We start from the raw sequence: 19,903 nt of genomic DNA, 5'->3' as shown, positions 1-19,903 counted from the left end.
ATTTGCATTGTGAATGCACCCAAAGACTCCCTAAACCCCAAATGTGTACAAAGAAAACATTCAAACTGTAACTTCACCTAATTTAAAAATTATTTTTCAGTGTTTTTTAAATTCTATAACAAATGTTCCCCATTGTAAAACCTGATTACTTCATTCATTCCTTTTTTTTTTCTTTTGTAAAACCTAATTACTTCATTCATTTCCATTTTTTTTTCTTTGACAGTCTGACACAATGAGTAGATATGGCAACAGTTAAATCCTGAAGTTCCCTACAGAAAGATCAAGATGTGGACCCGATCACCCAGAGCCCTGTTAAATCTTAACAAAGGCACAACATTTGATTTGATTTAGTTACGCAGATTCCTCATGTCACAGTCTTAACACTGCACATTCTCATTTTGCCCTTGATCTTAGCCAAAAGACCAAGAAGCAATTGCACACTCTCATTCTTTACTGGAAGACACCATGAAAGTCGAATGTGAAAATGCCCGAGGCACTGATGAGGAGACCTGAAGTAGAACAGACATTAGGAGCTTGGGAGGCTTAAATGATGGTCTCCTGGAGTTCTGCCAGCTCAGCCATGGCAGGATCCAGAGCTCCTGGGACTTACACTGTGGGACTTAGGATAAGGCCTGAGACTTCTTCACAGTTCCTTCTATTCTAAAATGATTTATGAGCAGTTTTTGACGTGGGCCTCCTCGTCCTGTTTACTTAGTTTGCAAAGTGATTATTAACTGTGACTATGAAACGTAAGCATAATTTGTCCTGTATAAATGTGCAAATTTGTGGCATTCTTCTATTCAAAAAGGATTTATGTATTTATTTGAAAGTGTGTGTGTGTGTGTGTGTGTGTGTGTGTGCGCGCATGAGAAAGGGGTGGGTAGAGAGAATATGATTAAAGTGGTTCATTCCACAAATACCGGCAATAAGCAGGGCTGGGCCAGGCTAAAGCCTTGTAGCAAGAAACTCCATGCAGGTCTCCTCTGTTGGTGGCAGGAGTCCAGGTCCATGGGTTATAATCCACTGCTACGGGTATGTTGGGGAAAACTGGATTGGAAGCACAGGGTAGTCTGGATCCAAACCAGGCACTTTCTGAAGTGGGATGCAAGCATCTCGGGCAAGGCTTAACCCTCTGTATCACAGCATGCACAGCTATTGTAGCATTCTTGGCTCACGTAGGTGCTCAGCCTAAGCTTATACTGAGAAGGAAATTCAAAGGTCTGTTATTGGTGGCTCTAGAGTTTCTGGGGTTGGCTGGCTTGCAGCAGTTTTGTGGAAATACAGGAAACGAGCAAAGGTATGATGCCCTGAAGCAGGGCTCTTGTCTTCAGACCCATACTCTTTGAGTTTGACACGTAACTGTCTACTTAAAATATTATCCATGCATTAGGCATTTAGCTTTATTTGTTTTAGATTTATTTATTATTTGAAAGACAAAGTTACAGAGAAAGTGCTAAGGAGAGAAAATAAGTGAGATCTATGCTTCTGCTACAGTGGCAAGTCCGCAGGCAGGACCCTGGGATTCCCACTGGCTCTCCCACACGGCTGCCAGGTGCTCAGGTACGTGGGCTGTATTCTGATTGCTTTTCCCCAGGTGTAATACCAGGAATCTGCGTGATACGGAATGCTGGTATTCCAAGAGGAAGCTTAAGCTGGTAAACCACAATACAAACCTGCAGTATTTAGCTTGAGAAGTAGAGTTTTAATTTTTTTTTAAGATTTATTTATTTATTGGAAAGTGAGATATATAGAGAGGAGGAGAGACAGAGAGGAAGATCTTCCGTCCAATGATTCACTCCCCAAGTGAGCACAACAGCCAATGCTATGCCGATCCGAAGCCAGGATCCAGGAACTTCTTCCGGGTCTCCCACATGGGTGCAGGGTCCCAAGGTTTTGGGCTGTCCTTGACTGCTTTCCCAGGCCACAAGCAGGGAGCTGGATGGGAAGCAGGGCCGCCTGGATTAGAACCGGCGCCCATATGGGATCCTGGCATGTTCAAGGTGAGGACTTTAGCCACTAGGCCACGCTGCCGGGCCTGAGTCTTAATTGTAATTAGGGTTGATCAGGATTCGAAAATGGAAGTGTGAGCTGGGAGGTACTTTATCTAGATGTCTACCTACAGTGCCTGACCAGTTAACCCTTTAATGTTGTCCTTGTTTTCTGAGATGGCATTCTCTTGTTCCATCCAAAGAGTTATGCATTGACTAATTAATCTTATATTCTGTATTTGCATCCAATATTGTGCTACATGCTCCCAAGGAAAAGAAGACCTAAACACAGTATATACAAGTCAGGTAAAGTTAACAAGGCAAAAATAACTCTGAAATTCAAAGTAGTATTAAAAGAGAGAAAGCTTTAAAAAAACAATAGTTGGAAAGGGAATTCAGCCAAACCTCATATGGCTACCACTGGCTTGTCTGGGAACAGATATTCAGATGGGGTAGAATCTGTGGCCTGTATGCCTCTCAGGCTTTCGTAAGTAGAATATGACAAGTCTAAATTTGTGATTCATATTCTAAGACTAAAACTGTTGGAGGGATGATGAAATAGATTGTTTTTTATATTTATCACAGAGAATTCAGAATAAATACCTGTATCTTTTAACTATATTGCAGATCAAACCCGAATGCCTATGTCACTTTTATTACTAATGCAATTATGTCAACCTGTTTCATAAAACAGCAAGAGTTCTGGTTGTGGAAGCCTTCCTTCCAAGGTGCAGCCTAGATCTTTCACCCTGAATGGGCTAGATCTTTCAATACTCCCTTTCCACATTTCACTTGGGCCACAGGAGCTTAAGTTTGGATTTTTTCCTCATAGATTTCTTACTATAATCCTTACTTTATTAATCAGTAGTGTGTGAATGATTGACTTGCTACATCAGTCTGTTTCTCTTCATTGCCTTGAATAAAGGTTAATTTCAACAAAAATTAAGTTTTCTTGAAACTAATTTCTTGGGACCACTGCTGTGGCACAGTGAGTTAAACCACTACCTCAAATGCCAGCTTCCCTCCTGAGTGTTGGTTCAAGTTCTGGTTACTCTACTACTCATCCAGCACCCTGCTAAGTGCCTGGGGCAGCAGGGGAAGATGGCCCACCCACTTGGATACATGAACTCACCAGGGAGATAAGCAGAAAGTTCCTCACTGCTAACCTGGGCCAGCCCTGGCTGTTTGAGTCATATGGGCGGTGAACCAGGTGAGATAAGATTTCCCCCTCTTGATCTCTTCCTTCCTCTCTCTCTAATTCTGCCATTCAAATAAATAAATAAATGTTTTACAAATTTCTTTTTTGAAACCAAGAAAGATAAATAGGTTAAAAACATGATGCCGCAGACATTGAACACTCTGCATATGACATGATGTACAAGTGAACTCCAGAATGTTGCACAGAAAATAGGTTTAAAAGATCAGTATCTTTTGGTACAAAAACCTTATTGAGGGTATGATTGTGTATTCTGCAAAAAAGTGTATGTGAAAGTGTGATATAAGAAAAGTATACATGGATCTCCGTCAAAATGTACAGATATAGGACCTGGCATGGTAGCCTAGCTAGAGTCCTTGCATGTGCCAGGATCCCATATAGATGCCGGTTCTAATCCCAGCAGCCCCACTTCCCATCCAGCTCCCTGCTTGTGGCCTGGGAAAGCAGTTAAAGGTGGCCCAAAGCCTTAAGACCTTGTACCCACGCAGAAGACCTGGAAGAGGCTCCTGGCTCCTAGCTCCAGATCGGCGCATCTCCGGCCATTGTGGCTGGTTGGGGAGTGAATCAGTGGATGGAAGATCTTCTCTGTCTCTCCTCTTCTCTGTATATCTGACTTTCCAATAAAAAAGAAATATATGCACTTATACAATAAATTCGTGTTTCCATATACTCGTGTGTGTTAGATTGTTGAACTTCACTCAGCGCTTAGTTAAATCAGAGCCCCTCAAGGATAAGTAGAATTGTGTTGCTCATTAATATGTATTTCTAGAATCTTGAACCATGTCACATATACAGTTTCCTAAGACCCTGAATTGTGGGTGATTCAGTTTGATATTCTTGAAGCATAACAAAAGTGTTACATAGATTTAAAATTAAAGTTAGGCATGCCTTTGATATTTAGGGAGCATATTATATGTGTGAATTTCTCACCATTAAAAAATGTTCATAATAAGGAAGGTTCTTAACATTTTTCAGTTTTCTTACACTTTTCTTTTCATGTGTAAATACCCTTGGCTTACCACTTCTTCTGCAATCTCTATCCTCTTATTTACCCATGTTTCAGCAAGGTGTTGCTCTGTCATACACATTATTGTGAGAAATTAAGTGAAAAACGTGTTTTCTCGAGGTGAGGTTTCTCAGCCTTCAGACTGCTGACGCTTTAGGGCAGATGACTGTGCCGAGTCTGTGATGTGTGTAGCAGTATCTCAAGATCAGCAGCATCTTTTCTCAGTGCAGGTGCCTCATCTGTTCCTGCTAGCCCCTCTTACCCTCTCTAACACCCCAAAAATGTCTCCAGATGCCACATATGTAAAAAAAGGATGTTTTCTTGGTTGAGGACCACAGTTTTAGAGAAAATTGTGGTTTTTCTGTACTTATTTATTATTTTCATGCTGAATTTCCTGCTAAAGCGATTTCATGTGTAATCTTAAACTTAATCTTATAAGGGGTTTTGACATTTTTTTTTCCTAAGGTAATGGTTTAGGTTTAGCTTATTTTTCTGAACAACGGTTGTTTAGAGATCCTTGCACCCTTGGACCTGGGCGGAGATTTGAGTAAGATGAACACCTGGAGGCTATCAGAAAGCTCTCTTGGATTGGTTCAGTAGAACCAGATAATTTCATCTTTATCTTCAATGCCCTCACTCCATTTTTTAAACATTGTTGAGACATAACTTGTTCCTATACTTCCTGGTGATAGACTAGTGGTGGTCTGATCATGAAAATTATCTTGGTGACTATAATAATCACAGCAGTATTGGTGAGGACTTTTTATGAGTCATCCAGTCGGCCAAGTACTCTATATAATACACTTCTTTAGTCCTCTCTGCAACTCTTTGTGTTGAATGATGAACATTACTGTGTAGCAGAAAAAGAAAACTGGATGCTAACTTACATCATTATTGATACCTGATCACAGGGAAAATTTCTTCCCACATCAACTATTCAGAAAGATTACTTTAGAAAATTAAAGGAACTATATCATCCACTGTCCAAATTATTGTGCCATTCGTTCCTCTGCATTGTAATTATTTGTATAAAAGTCTTTTTCCACCAGATTGAAACCACTTGTGAGAATGTGACTTAGGGCTTTGGCATCCCCAGTGCTTACCACATAAGAAGCAATTCGATGTATATTTTATGCTTCAAGAAATGGATTCGAGAATGGGGTGTATGCTCTGTTAAACAAGACAGTAAAAGTGAAAGATGCTCTGGTGGGTTTTCAGATTATTTTATTCAGACACCTAGATTCTTAAAACACATTCTCTCCATTCGCTTTTGTTGTGAAGGTAGAATATTCTTAAAGGTTACTGCATAATTCTACACTCAACCGTCAAAATGGCCATGTATGTATCAAGCACATTCTTAGATGTTACCTCATTTTATTCTTAGAGGTTAGGTGGGAATTATTTCTAGTAATTTGAAAAGCAACTGAACCTCAGATTTGCTGTTAATCTCTCTTTTTCTTTTCAGAGTAATCTGTCTCATTGTAGGGGATATTAATGTATTAAATTCCTTATTCTGGTGTAAGATGTACAGTCATTTGACCTATACCCTTTCCCAGAAATCTTTGCTGTCTATGATGACTGCATTCTGATGTTTGGATTCAATTTCGTTGTTGTCTTTTCCTTTGACTTTCTGTGGGGTTCTGGTGTCTTGCTTTTCTCATCCTTCAAACATGAACATGGCTCATTCTACCAACAGACCATGTCTGTGAGCACTTTGAAACGAAAGGCCCTACAGGAACACCAAATAGGGTACTCCAGTGACAGTAAACAATTGAAAGAAAGTTAACTGGGGGCTAAAGTGTCAAATTTAATTCTTTGAATTCTTTTATCTCTAAGCAGAGACAGGGTGAGTGCATCTTTTCCTAAACTTCCCAAGAACACACAAGAATGAATTGGGAATTCTGTTTAGTTCTAAAGATAAAGAGTTAAGCAAATCACAGCAGTACTCCAACCCATGGCTCCAAGGAGTCTAGGTGCATCAAACCAGATGTTCAGACCACTGAGCCATGCCTTCCAGCTGTTCTAGGGAAACATTTTTTTTTTTTTAGACTAAGAATGAACATCTTGCTTGTCATCATTGAGGCTCCATGTAGCTTCCAGCAAAGGGAAGGCTGGTACTACTTTTAAATCGATTTGCTATTGTTAAACTTTGTTCATTCTTGTGGTCTACTTTATTTGTGTGTGACAGAGGCTTTTAAAGTACATGTTTTCACTCTGTTTCTCCTTTGGTATTTTCTTGGGGACTTTCTCGATGGAGGACAATTGAGGATTGCCCAATGGCCAGTAGAGTCACGAGAGTGCTATCTGACTTTTCCAGAGCAGAATAGGGCTCAGCAGCTATTTTCTTCTGACAGCTATCCATATGTTTGAATTTCTGGCCTGTGTTTTGAGGGTTACTCTCAATTTCAATTTTATGCTGGTTATCCTTATGGGTCTGGAATACCTCTGCTTTCTGCTGCTTCATCCTCCATGTGCAATGAGACTTTCCCATCATAAATATGTAACAGCTGGAGCACAGTATTAATAAAAAGCAGGAAAAACATCTGAATTTGCTTATCCCTTGGTCATCTGCCTCTTTCCTTGTGTCTAATCCAGTATGCACGAGTTCTGGGGACCAGGTTGGAGAAAATGTCCTAGGACATTGGTGTTTAAAGTATTTTCCTTCTTCATATCAGAAATGATGAAATCATTTGAAAAGCATTTTCCTCCTGACAGTTAGTAACTGTGCAATAAAAATTGGGTTAAATTCCAAACCAGTATTTTGGTAAAGTGAGTGCCCAAACCAAATATAAGGGGTAGGTACCATTCTCACCCCAACTTTCCTTTGATGGCAGTTTTGACAATGGAAACATTGTTACCTTAGAAATATGCATGAAAAGCTTTTTATCTTGGGACCAAAATAAACGCTTTTGTGGTTATAAATATACTAAGAGAAACCTCACGAAAACCTGGAGCAAATTAGCCAGTGGATGTCAAAGTGACAGAGGCTGGGGTATTTGCCTTCTTATTGTCACAGTCTGGTTGCAAATTTTTTAGTTCCTTTCTAATAGTTTCCTCAACTTAGCTTACAATATTTTTGTTTTCAGATGCTAGATTCCTTACTTTCATCCCTTGACACACGAGCATTTCACCTGGACAGAGAAGATTTCTGTAGCTAAACTACATGAAGAGAGGAAGACACCTTTGCATTTGAAATGCTAGGATGCTCTGAAAGCAAGACTAATTTCAACAATATTCACTTAAAGGGCACGAACAGCTCTGCTCATAAAATCTGCTTTGTATCATGTTGGATCTTTTGCTATTTCTTCTTTTAGTTCACAAAATGCAGTTAGTCTGATATTCAAAACCCAGAAATCCACCTTCTGCTTTGACATTGGGTGACATTGACATACTTTTCCCTTGATGTTCAGCTGAAATTAAAGCTTTGGAAGTTACTGATGGCCTGACAGTGCCCATGTGGGGCAATTAATAACTGAAGACAAATATCTCTTAGGAATGCTTTCTCAAAACAACTTGATTTAAGCCAAACTTTTTGAGAGACAGAGTGAGTACTGGCATGCCACACGAGTCCAACATCACATTTTCCTGGTTTTATGCCCTCTTGCGTGTTTCAGTCTGTCTCCCTGTGTTCTTATAGTCTTTATTTAGACCAGAGCAAGCTGCACGGTCATTTGCTCAGCCTTATGATTTAGCAATACTGTACAAACCAGAAACCTGAAGAATTTTCACTCATTCTATGGACAATAATTTCAATACAGACTTAGTACACAGATTTTCCTGTTGAACTCTGCCTTCCCCACTTGACAGTTCACTAATTTTTCCCTTTAACATTTGTTTGCTCTACTTTTTGTGTTGCCTATTTGGCTATCAATGAGCATAAGAATCTTCCTCCCTCCTTCTGTGCCTGCCTGCATGCCTTAGTCTGTAAGGAGATACATGGTACTAAATTCAAGTCTGCTAGACTCTGACAGAAAAAAACAAAACCAGTTATAAACTCATTTGGCACATGCAACACTTGATCAGTAAGTGAAAAAAAAAAAGAAAGAAAAAAGAAGAAAAGAAAATTCCCCTAAAGATAGAACATCCTGGAAACCAAGTGTGATGGTAGAATTATGCTGAGATGGAACAGGTAGCAAAGGGAGAATTTAAGAAGGAACATTTGGAAAAGCTATATGTGCTGATTTCATTTAAGTTCTATTTAGCAATGGTTTTTGGACTTTAAAAAATATCAGCTTCACCGAAAACATTTGGAAAAAGATAAATTTCAGGGCTCATCCCAGAAAGATCTAGTGCAGTAGGTCTCAATGCAGTTAATGAATCAGATTTCTGAAAGCTTCCTAAGGAAAGTCATGCTATAGGTCTGGGGAGACCTGTGTGATGACTGCTGCCCTCCAGGGGTTCAGTCAGCCCAAATTTATCATCTAATTCTACATTTCTCAATGAATTGGTATTAGATTATAAGACTTTATATTAGGTGAAATATGATGTTATGATAGCTTGAGAATAACTTCTGGGGGCCCTGGTGTGACAGCCTAGTGGCTAAATCCTTGCCTTGCATCCACCTGGATCCCATAGCGGTGCCAGTTTGTGTCCTGGTTACTTCACTTCCCATCCAACTCTCTGCTTGTGGCCTGGGAAAGCAGTTGAGGATGGCCCAAAGCTTTGGTACTGTTCACCCATGTGGGAGACGTGAAAGAAGCCCCTGGCTTTGAATAGACTTAGCTCCGGTGCCTGTGGCCACTTGGGCAGTGAATCAGTGGACGAAATCTTTCTCTGTTTTTTTTCTTTCTCTCTATAGATCTGCCTTTCCAATAAAAAAAAATCTTAAAAAAAGAAAGAGCTTCTGGATGTTCCCATAACAGCATCATTATTTCTTCTAAGAATTGGGAGAAGTAGATAACTAATGTGACTGGTGCATATATTGTGCACTATTCAAATGAAATAATGTACTGTCTTTGTCCTGGACATCATGCTGAGCATCTCGCACATGCATGAAGAGCCATTGTTTCCTCGCTTTTCTAGAAAAGGCAACTGATGAAACAAGAGTTTAGAAACTTGTATAAAGGGCCAGTGCAGTAGCCTTGTGGCTAAAGTCCTCACCTTGCACGTGTCAAGATTCTATGTGTGCGCTGGTTCTAATCCCAGCAGTCCTGCTTCCCATGCAGCTTCCTGCTTGTGGCCTGGGAAAGCAGTCAAGGACGACCCAAAGGCTTGGGGCCCTGCACCCACGTGGGAGACCCAGAAGAAGCTCCTGGCTCCTGGTTTTGGGTCGGCTCAGCTCCATCTATTGTGGCCGCTTGGGGAGTGAATCAGCAGACAAAAGATCTTCCTCTGTCTCTCCTCCCCTCTCTGAATATCTGACTTTCCAATAAAAATAAAATAAATCCTTAAAAAGAAGGAACTTGCCTAAGATAAATAGCTAGCAATCAATAAAGTTGGTTGACAGCTTCTGTAGTCCAATCTCAAAGCCTTTGCTCGATCAATTTAACATACAGGGAAAGTGAGAAGACATTTTTCTACCAGGAGAATTCAGTATGTGTAAAAACAAAACATTAGAATTCTGAGTATATTTAATTAATTGCAGAATAAAAGAAAAAATACGTAGTGAAAATGGTAGAAGAATAACACTAGGAAACTGACTAAATAATAAGGAGTTTTTAATTTAACTTGCTGATCATAGTGACAATTTAAGCACAATATACAGTTTAAAAATTGGGGTAGTTAGATTGAAGTATTTTATCTGGGTTATGGTTTATATAATAATTTTCCCATCCCTAGTCCTCTGGAGTAATAAAATATTAGAACTGATAACTGTTAATGATGTATATTTAAGTGTTTGCTACAAAATTGGCTATATAGAGTACATGTAATATATCTTCATAATTTGTATATAGACATTGATATACTCAATTTGATGTAGGATGATTCCATATGAATTTTAAAATTGTCCTTGTTTCTTAAAAAAGTAAAATTGATATTTTCCTGGAGATTGCATTGAAGCTATAGACTATAGGCATCTAAATATGATATTTGAAGTAAGAATTTTTCAGTCTTATTAAACATACAAATACTATAGTTTTTAAAATTTATTTTTTATTTTCATGATACCATTCCATAGTTTCTGGGATTTCTGCCTCCTCCCCAAATAGTCCTTCATAAACAGTCGTAAGTCAATCATTCTGCTATTTTTAGTGTCTTCTGACATTGTAAGTCTGGACAATGGCAAAGTCCAGCATCCTATTATTAAGATATATTTAACAGTTTCATTGGGAGTCTGTCTTTTATTTTGAAGTAGAGATGCATACTGCATCATATCTCCAAATACTAGTATAGTTTTAATTATTTTGTAACCGTTTTAAAATTTACTATGTATGAGTAAAGTTGAACATCTTTTTATTTGATTATTGCTTATAACCACTGCCTCTTTCCTGCTGAACTGTGTTATTTTTGTTTTTTTTAATTGAACTTTTTGTTTAGCAGAGACATTAGACATTTGATGATAGTATAAATTAAAAATGTTATCTCAAAAAATTTCTAAAATGTTTGATATGTGGTAAAGGATGTGAAAGGAAGAGGAGCAAAGCTGTTGCTGACTCCAGTGTGTCGTCTTTAAGTATATATGGAAACAGTAATGTTGTTAGATTAGATGGAAAACTTGAACATGCATCCGGTGATGTGAAGCGGTATGTTTAGGACATTTGAGTTTAAGCTTAACTATAGAACATGAGTGAGAATGAAGAAAATCAGCAGAAGGTGAAAGGTCTGTAGTTTCAGAAAAATATGCAGCTACGTATTTCAAAGTCAGTGGTGCATATGTAGCAACCAAAAATTGACAAAGATGAAATTGTCCCATGGAAAATGATGGGGCTCCTCAAGAGCATATGTAAAGTGAGAAATTACCTTCTAGAAAAGAATCCTAATAAAAACCATATTCACAGCAGGTGCAGAATGAGATGACAGTGTGAGTCTGGAACGAACCCTGAGGAAAAGCAAGAAGAAAGTTAAAGAATGTCATGAGTAAGATGTGAAGTAGATCACCTCTGAAGTTATGAAAGTGTAAAAACACAGCCAACTACATAGTAATAAAGTATGACTTGAGGGTCTTTCGCATCCTCTTGTAAAGTTTATCTAGAAAGGACATTTTAAAAACTTGGGAAATCAACTTGTGATGACTGAGGAATGAAAAAGTAGACAAATGTATGGCATCTTAGAAATTTTGTGTTTTAAGATTTTTTTTCTTAGTTTTTATTTGAAAGGCAGAGTTAGGAGGACAGGGGAAGACACCTATGGATGGAGGGAGGGGTCAAGGGAGAAAAGGAAATAGGAGAGATAGAGAGGGGAAAGGAGGAGGGAGAGAATATTCCATTAGTTGGTTCACTCTCTAAATAGTTGCAATAACCAGGGTTGTGGTCAGCCAGAGCCAGATCAGAGCATCTTCTGGGTTTCCTGCATGGGTGCAAGGGAGTTCATCTTCAGTTGCTTCCCCAGGTGCATAAAAGTTGAGCTGAATTGGCAGTGGAATACATGGGACTTAAGCCAGAGCTCATATGGGTTGATGGCATCACAGGCGGAGGACTTAGCTTTCTGTGCCCCAATGCTAGCCACATCTTTGAAACTTATAAGCAGAATCATCATATCCACTGCTGGATTTATGAACCAGCATGTCAGAAGAAACAGCTAGCAGAGACAAAACTCAAACAGGTAGAGAGACAATTGAAGCCACTAGCTCTAGTGAGCTCCTTAGAGAGTAGGATATAAGCAGTCCTAGAATTGAGCCTTGTTATTTGTTGAAAAGCCTATTCTTTTCCCTTTGTGCATCCCCAGGCACTTTGGCCAGAGCTCATTAACTGTATAAGGCATGAATCTATTTTGTAGCTGTCCATTTTTTTCTCTGTATTGATTATATGTTAATATTTATACTAGTGCTATGTTCTTTTGATTTTATCTGCAGTGCATTCAGAAGTTAGGAAATAAAGTTGCCTCCGGCTTTGTTCCTTTATGAGACTGTTTTTGAGGTACTTGATGATTCAATATGAATTTTAAAATTGTCCTTGTTTCTTAAAAAAGTGAAATTGATATTTTCCTGGGGATTGCATTGAAGCTATAGATTATTTTTGGTTGCTAGGATGGATATTTTAACACTTTCAGTATGTGTACATATGATTATTTCCACTTGTTATATATATATATATACATATATATATATACATATACATATATACACTATATATATATATTAGTGTTTTGTATTTTCCAGGATACAGGTCTTTTTTTTTTAAAGATTTATTTATTTTTATTGGAAAAGCAGATATACAGACAGGAGGAGAGACACAGAGGAAGATCTTCCATTCATTGATTCACTCCCAAAAAGACTTCAATGGACAGAGCTGAACTGATCTGAAGCTGGGAGCCAGGAAGCTCTTCCAGGTCTCCCTTGTGGGTGCCGGGTCCCAAGGTTTTGGGCCGTCCTAAACTGCTTTCCCAGGCCACAAGCAGGAAACTGGATGGGAAGCAGGACCACTGGGATTAGAGGCAGCACCTATATGGGATCCAGGCGCATTTAAGGCGTGGACTTTAACTGTGAGGCTACTGTGCCAGGCGCCACAACTGATTTTTGGCTATTGATTTTACGTCTAGGAAATTTGCTGAGTGTTCATTTCCAATACTGGAGAAATTTAGTGTTTCCTGCATATGTGACCATAGCATCTTGAAACAGATAATTTTACTTCTTCCTTTTAGTTTTGGCTACTGATTGTTTACTTTTCTGTTTAATTGCTGTAAATAGTATTTAATTATTGTGTTGAATAGTGGTGTTGGGTGGTCCTTGCTTTCTGCTCAATCACAGAGGTGAATTTTGAGTTTTGCCTGTTGTGCCTATTAGCTGTGCCTGTTTCCAGGATTGACTTGAACGTGCTGAGGCAATAGCTTTCTATTTTTAATTGTTGAAGGTTTTTACTATGGAATGGTATTGAATGACATTGAATTTTGTCCGTGTTTTTTCAGGTGATATTTATACTTCATTTCGTTGACTTTTTCCCCATTAGATTGTTTTTCATATGTTAAATGATTTTAGAATAGCAGAGATAGATCCTACTTGGCTGTGGTTTGTGATCCTTTAAATATATTAATAAATATAATTTTCTAGTATTTTGTTGAGGACTTTATCCATATCCATCCGTGATATTGGCCTGTAGTTTTATTTTCTTAAAGTGAGATCATGATATCAGGGAAATGCTACCCTCATAAAAATAAGATTGAAAACATTCCCTCCTCTTCAAATTTATGGAATAGTTTGAGTAGGATTGGTGTTACATCTTTTTAAATGTTTTATAAAACTCATCAACCAAGCCATCTGTTACTGGGCTTTCATTTGTTATAGGGTTTGGGATACTGAATCACCCTTTTTATTTGACATACGTCTGTGTAGGTCTTGATTAAATCTTGGTAGACTGTGTGTTTCCGGGAGTTTATTCATTTCTAGGTCGTCCAATTTGTGGGTTTTATACTTCTTTGCAATCATTTCTTGTAGTCTTTTATATTTCTTTAGCATCAGTGGAAATATCTATCATTTTTGCTTTTTTAGTTTTCTGTATTTTTCTGATGGCTCTTAGTCCACTTCCTTTATTATCCGGCATACCTGACATAGGCTACTTCAGAATAAAGGAGTTAAAGTTGGCTTACAGCTTTGGACCTTCCAAATCCAAGTGAGGCAGTGCAGGAACGGTGAGAGTTGCAATGTGGCTGCTTCGTTTCATAGAAAGAATAATGGTAGTCAAAGCACCCATCAGATTATATAGTCATGTCTGAACATACGACCAGCAAAAGGAGCAGGGTCAGGTTTTTTTCCTTTTACAGTAGTCATCTCAGGAGAACTTACAGGGTCTCGTGAGAATACATTCCACAAGCACACCACCAGTAATTTAGGACCGCCCACTAGCCTCCATTACAATGCAGCCATGATGAAGACTAAGTCTCAAACCACAAAGGACCCATAGGGAAGGTATCCAACCACACCTAAACAGGACAAGTTGCTCCAGTGCTCTAGCTAAGGGTTTGTTCTTTTTTTTCTTTTTAATTTAAAAAATAGTCTTAGTTTCCTTGACTTGTGTTTTATCATTCTCTATTTCAATTATATCCACCCTAATATTTATTATTTTCTTCCTTCTGCAAGTGTAGGACTTAGTTGGTTCTTCCTTTTCTGGTGAATTACTTGGGACTTTTCCGTTTTGAAAATGTAGATGATCATAATAAAGGTCCTGTTTGTGTTGTATTCCAAAATTGTGGTGAGTTGTCGTGTTTTCATTTGTCTCAAGATATTTTCTTATTTCCAAGTTGGTTTCTTCTTGGACCCATTGATTGTTGAAGATTTTGTTACTTAATTTCCACATACTTGTGATGTTTACAGTTTTTCTTGATATTGAGTGCCAGCTTACGTCCATTATAGTTGGAAGATATTTGATATGATTTCAATCTTTGTAAATTTGTTCAAAATTCTTTTGTGGCATAAGTTATGACTGATCATGAAGAATACACTGTAAACACTTGAGAAGAATTAATATTTTGCCGCTGTTGGATAGAATGTTCTGTAAATAACCATTAGGGCCAGTTTTTCATTGTTTTGCAACAGAATGGATAAGTGGATGTGCTTGGAGATCATTGTGCATAGTAAAATAAGCCAGTTCCAAAAGATAAATGTCATTTATTTTCTCTGATACATGTTAGTTAATATTTCCTTATTGGCGAGACTGGCAACAGCCCATGAACGGTGAACTATTGGATCCACTTGATCGAGTATCTCAGAGCATGCCCCACATCCGGGACTTGGGGTGGGCGGGAGACTGGGTGGGGCTTCTTCCTCTATATCCCCCTTTAGACCTTGAACCTTTTTTACCCCAATTAAATTTGTAAGGATTGTCAAAATTAAATTAAAAAAAAAAGAAATGAATTGCAAAAAAAAAATAAAATAAAATACGCAAAAAAAAAAAATTTCCTTATTGATCATTCTGTCCGGACATTCTTTTCATTTTTGAGTATAGAGAATCAAAGTATCGTACTATTACTGTTTTGCCATTTATTTATTCCTTCAGTCTGTTAATTTTGGTTTAATAAATTTGAGTGTGCTGGTATTTAGTGTATTATGTATGTGTAGTTATTATACTTTCTTGGTAAATTGATTTTCAAGATTTATTTATTCTTTATTAAAATTTACAAAGTTAGACATACAGAGAGGAGGACAGACAGAAAGATCTTCCATCTACTGGCTAACTCCCCAAGTGGCTGCAACCACTGAAACTGAGCTGATCTGAAGCCAGGAGTCTCCTCTGGGTCTCCCACACAGGTACAGGGTCACAAGGTTTGGGGCTGCCCTAGACTGCCTTCCCAGGCCACAAGCAGGGAGCTGGATGGGAAGCAAAGCTGCCAGGTCACAAACTGGCACCCATATGGGATCCTGGTGCATGCAAGGCGAGGACTTTAGCCGCTCACTAGGTTAATACACTGGGACCTGAAACATTTTTAATGTCTGCATTTTCCCTGCAGCAGTTTATTTGTGACCTATTTTGTCCGATGTAAGTATGGACACTCCTGCTGCCTTCTCTTACTGTTGACATAGACAATTCTTTTCCGTTCATTCACTTCAGTCTGTGTATTTGCTTACATTTCTTATAGAGAGCGTGCAATTGGTTGTGTTTTGATTTCATTTAGTCGCTGCATTTCTTTTATTTGGCGACTTAATCAGCTACGTATGAGGTAATAATTGATGAAGACAGAGGCATTTTTACCCTTGCATTTCAGAATAGTTTTAAATTCACAAAACAAAATTGTGAACTAGTACAAATAATTTCATTTCACCATTGGTTTTTGTTCTTTATTGCTGTTTTGTGTTTCCTGGATGCATTGTGTAGTGAAAAACTTAGCTTTCCTTCCTTTTCTATTTCTTTGGTGTGTCTTTATGGATTTTTTTTCATGTATGTGATTACCATGAGGCTTATGTAAGATGTCTCATAATCATTTACTTTAAGCTGATCACAACTTCAATTACATATGGAACATTCTTTCATATGTTATACTTTGTTGATATTACAAATCACATACTTTTATAATGTATGTTTTCTTATGAAGTTTTGTACTTGTATTTTCTGTACTTTTCAGAGTTTTATGACAGAATTAAAATTTACTTATTGCTCTCTATTACCCATGCTTAATATTCTGTATTTGTTCATGAGTAATCCTTTTAGCACTTGGTGTTATGCTTCCATTTGCTTTGTGTTACTGCCTAATGTTTATTTATTATAATACAAATTTCTTTAGCATTTCTTAGGAAGAAATGGACTGTCTGCTTATATGTAGATGAGAAAATTTCTTATTTTTAAAATTGTATTTACTTTGAAACAAACAGAATATCAACAAAACTGCATAGCTTTATTTTATATTTGTTTTGCCATTACTGAGTGATAATCAGTTAACACAACAATGTTTTGATAATCTGTGTCAAACACAACTAAGTATGAAAGAAAAATTGCCAGTCCCGTTTTTAATAAAGTGGTACTGTGTGTTGAGAAGAACCTGCTTATCATTTCCAAGCCAATTTACAATCCCCTTACCATACCAGGCTAAGTTAGATATTACTGAAAATGTGATTAACAGGATTATGTAAAGACAGATTTAGTAGTGTTATCTACTCAAATTTTTTTTAAAAAAAAAAACCCACACACTATGCAGTTATAAACAAATCTTATATAGTCTTACAGTTCAGTTTCTCTTTATTTAAGAATATGCTGGTGTAGGGAGACGGGACAAAGGTAAATAGGTTATAAACCAGGGGAAAAAAACTGATCTAGAACAACATCATTATCGCTTTCATCTCTATTTTCTTCCTCCTGCTCATCTTCTTCATCCTCAAATTCCTCCTCTTCTTCTTTCAACCTTGGCTACTTCTTTTTTTTTTTTTTTCCCTGTGTCAGGCTTTCCTTTAGCTTGGTAAGCAGCAATATCATTTTTGTGTTTTTCATTCAGCGTAGCAGCTGTCATTTCACAAGCATGCTTGTCACCCTGTGTATGTAATTGCTCTGTATCTCTTGGATTTCTTGGCAACATCACCCTGGATCAGCCAGGATACTCTCCTTGGATTTGAAGGGAACTCTCAGAGCAGAAAAAGAACAGGCTGAAGGAGATCTTGGGAGCACTAAAATTCTGAAACTTGTTCTGTTTCCCTGAAGAAGGGACAGAAATGGTTGTCTCACTTTCCCAAGGATCCTTACTCTCCCTTGCTTTCAGATTTTGCTTTGTGTTTAGCGGACATGAAGTTCCACCTCTCTGACCACTTCTTAGAAAAGTCTGAGAAGTTGATTTGAGCATTGGGTATGCTTATGTTCCTGTCAGCAAGTTTGCTTAAATAATACACAGGTGATGAATCTCCTTTGCCTGTGTTAATTTTTTTTTTCCTAAGTGCGGCACAGAATTGTCCAGTGACCAGACCCAACTAAAGATAAAAAAAGCAACCAGCTCTCACTTGCCATAGTGCTGTCTCTAGGAAGCTCAGTGTAGTGCAATGGCTGTGAGAGCTGGAGCAGCATGCTACTCATAATTTTAAGGATGGGTATGGTAGTCTGGTTGATACCCTTATTGTTGCTAGTGTTCTGAATTGACCATCCCACATCCTGCTAGTCTGCAAGGTTTCTCTGAGAAATATGATGATAGTCAAATGGAAAAAACCTTTGTACATGATTAGGGATTTGCTCATATTGTTTTTGATATTGCAATTTTCAATTTCAGTATTCTGGTTGGAAATAATTTCAAACAGATTATTTGTATTTTGATTATAATATGTTTTGTTAGAGACTCTTGGTTCATTTGTTATAGTTCCTTATGCTGCCTGAATATTAATACTCATTTCCTTCATAGATCTGTCAAGTTAATGAATGTTACTTCTTCAAATCAACCTTTTTCCCCTTTCTCTCCTAAAGTCCCTTAGGCTCTAGTCAATCTTTTTCATTGTATTATTTTCCACTGATGAAGAGTTTTAATGTTTTGCCTCTGTCTTCAAGCTTTTTGTATCTTTTCCTTAATCAGGTCTGCTGTTGAGCTCCTTTGTGAATTTTTCATTTATATTGTTGCATGTTTCAGAATTTTCTGATTGTTTCCCTTTTATGTTCTCAGTCACTGTTCTCGTTGTGCTCCTACTTCATGAACTTGCTGAACATGCTTTTTATAGTTACACTGATCTTTGTTATAAAATGTATGTATTAGAGTTGGCTTTGTGGATTTATTTTTCTTTTAAGATTTATTTATTTGAAAGGCAGAGAGATATAGAAAGGCAGAATATTCTATCCACTGGCTTACTCCCTGACTACAAAGGCCAGAGCTCAGCCAGAATGAACTCAACAGCCAGTAACTCTCGATCTCCCAAGTGGGTGGCAGGGGCCCAAGTACTTGGGTTACTGTCCGTTGATGTGCATGAGGAAGAAGCTGGAGCACAATTAGAGTGATCAGGAGCCAAAGAGACATTGATACACGGTGCATTGTTGCGGTTGGCATCTTAATCCTCACTACCATAATACCGGTTTCTGTTTCATTTTTTTTTTTGAACAGGTGACATTCTCCCCAGCACCACCCCCCTTTTTTTTCCTCTCTTGCTCTCCCCCAGTGAAAATTGAAAACTGCTGCTTTATGAAACAGATTTAGATTTAGGTAGAATGGGTTGACTGTTGCAATATGCTATTTCCAGTTGATCAGAAATTTTGTTTTTGGCTTTTATATTTCCTCTTATTTAAGTTTTATGTTGAGTAACTTGAAAAGTAAGCTCCTCTGATTCTAGATTTTCAGATTTCTGCTTTCTTCCGGTTGGCCAGCAATAGGAACTCAAGGTAGTCGGGAACTTGTTCTTATGATGGGTAGCATTCCTGAACTTAACTTTTTTACCCAGTGTCAGTAGAATGGCTTAGAGTGTCATTGCTATTATGTAGTATTAAGAAAGGAACTGTTACAGAGGATTGCATGAATAATGACCATGGTTACTGAAGTGCTAACATAATGTTGGAGGAAAAGAGTTTTTGTCAGACTGAGATGAACAGAAGTGATCTTTGGACAGAAATGAGCGTCAAGCTAAGTGAAGAACAAGATAGCCAAGGAACATGGGTGTTATGGGCAAAAATGTGAGGACCTGAAGACGTAGGTGAGTGGGAGAACATTGAGATGCCTGATTGAAGCGAGGGAAGAGGGGCAGATTTCAGGAGGATTGGTATAGGATGTGAATCTGTATGAGTTCACTTAGAAGAAGAATAGAGTCCATGGAGTGGTTTAAATATTGAGCTTTAAATAACTGGATGAAAATAATCTCTGTAAATGGCAAGTTTGGTCTACACAGAGAGCATGGGATAAAGAACAAGCTCGGATCTATTGTGTTTAGTATCACAGTAAGTCATCCTGTTTGAACCATTTTGCAATCTGAAAAAAAGAAAGATGGGATGAAAAAGGCTGCTCAGAGCTTTCTCTGTGAATGTACCATCTATAGACTGTATTTAGCGTGTGCCTTGCAAATGTGAATTTTAAAAACATCTGTTGATTTTTCTTATCTCTTCACTGCTCTGCTGCTCATCTGGCATCTGTGCTACATGTACACTAAAGACTCTTGTTATTTTGGGCATCTCGAAAGTTACAGATTAAGCTCATATTCAATCTACTTTTGGCTCACAT

This window comes from Ochotona curzoniae, unplaced genomic scaffold, assembly GCF_017591425.1.
Source record: "Ochotona curzoniae isolate NIBS_2020 unplaced genomic scaffold, NIBS_Ocur_1.0 scaffold_4505, whole genome shotgun sequence".
Classification (NCBI taxonomy): Eukaryota; Metazoa; Chordata; class Mammalia; order Lagomorpha; family Ochotonidae; genus Ochotona; species Ochotona curzoniae.
The sequence above is the reverse complement of the archived record's forward strand: the minus strand, read 5'-3'. Positions refer to the sequence as shown.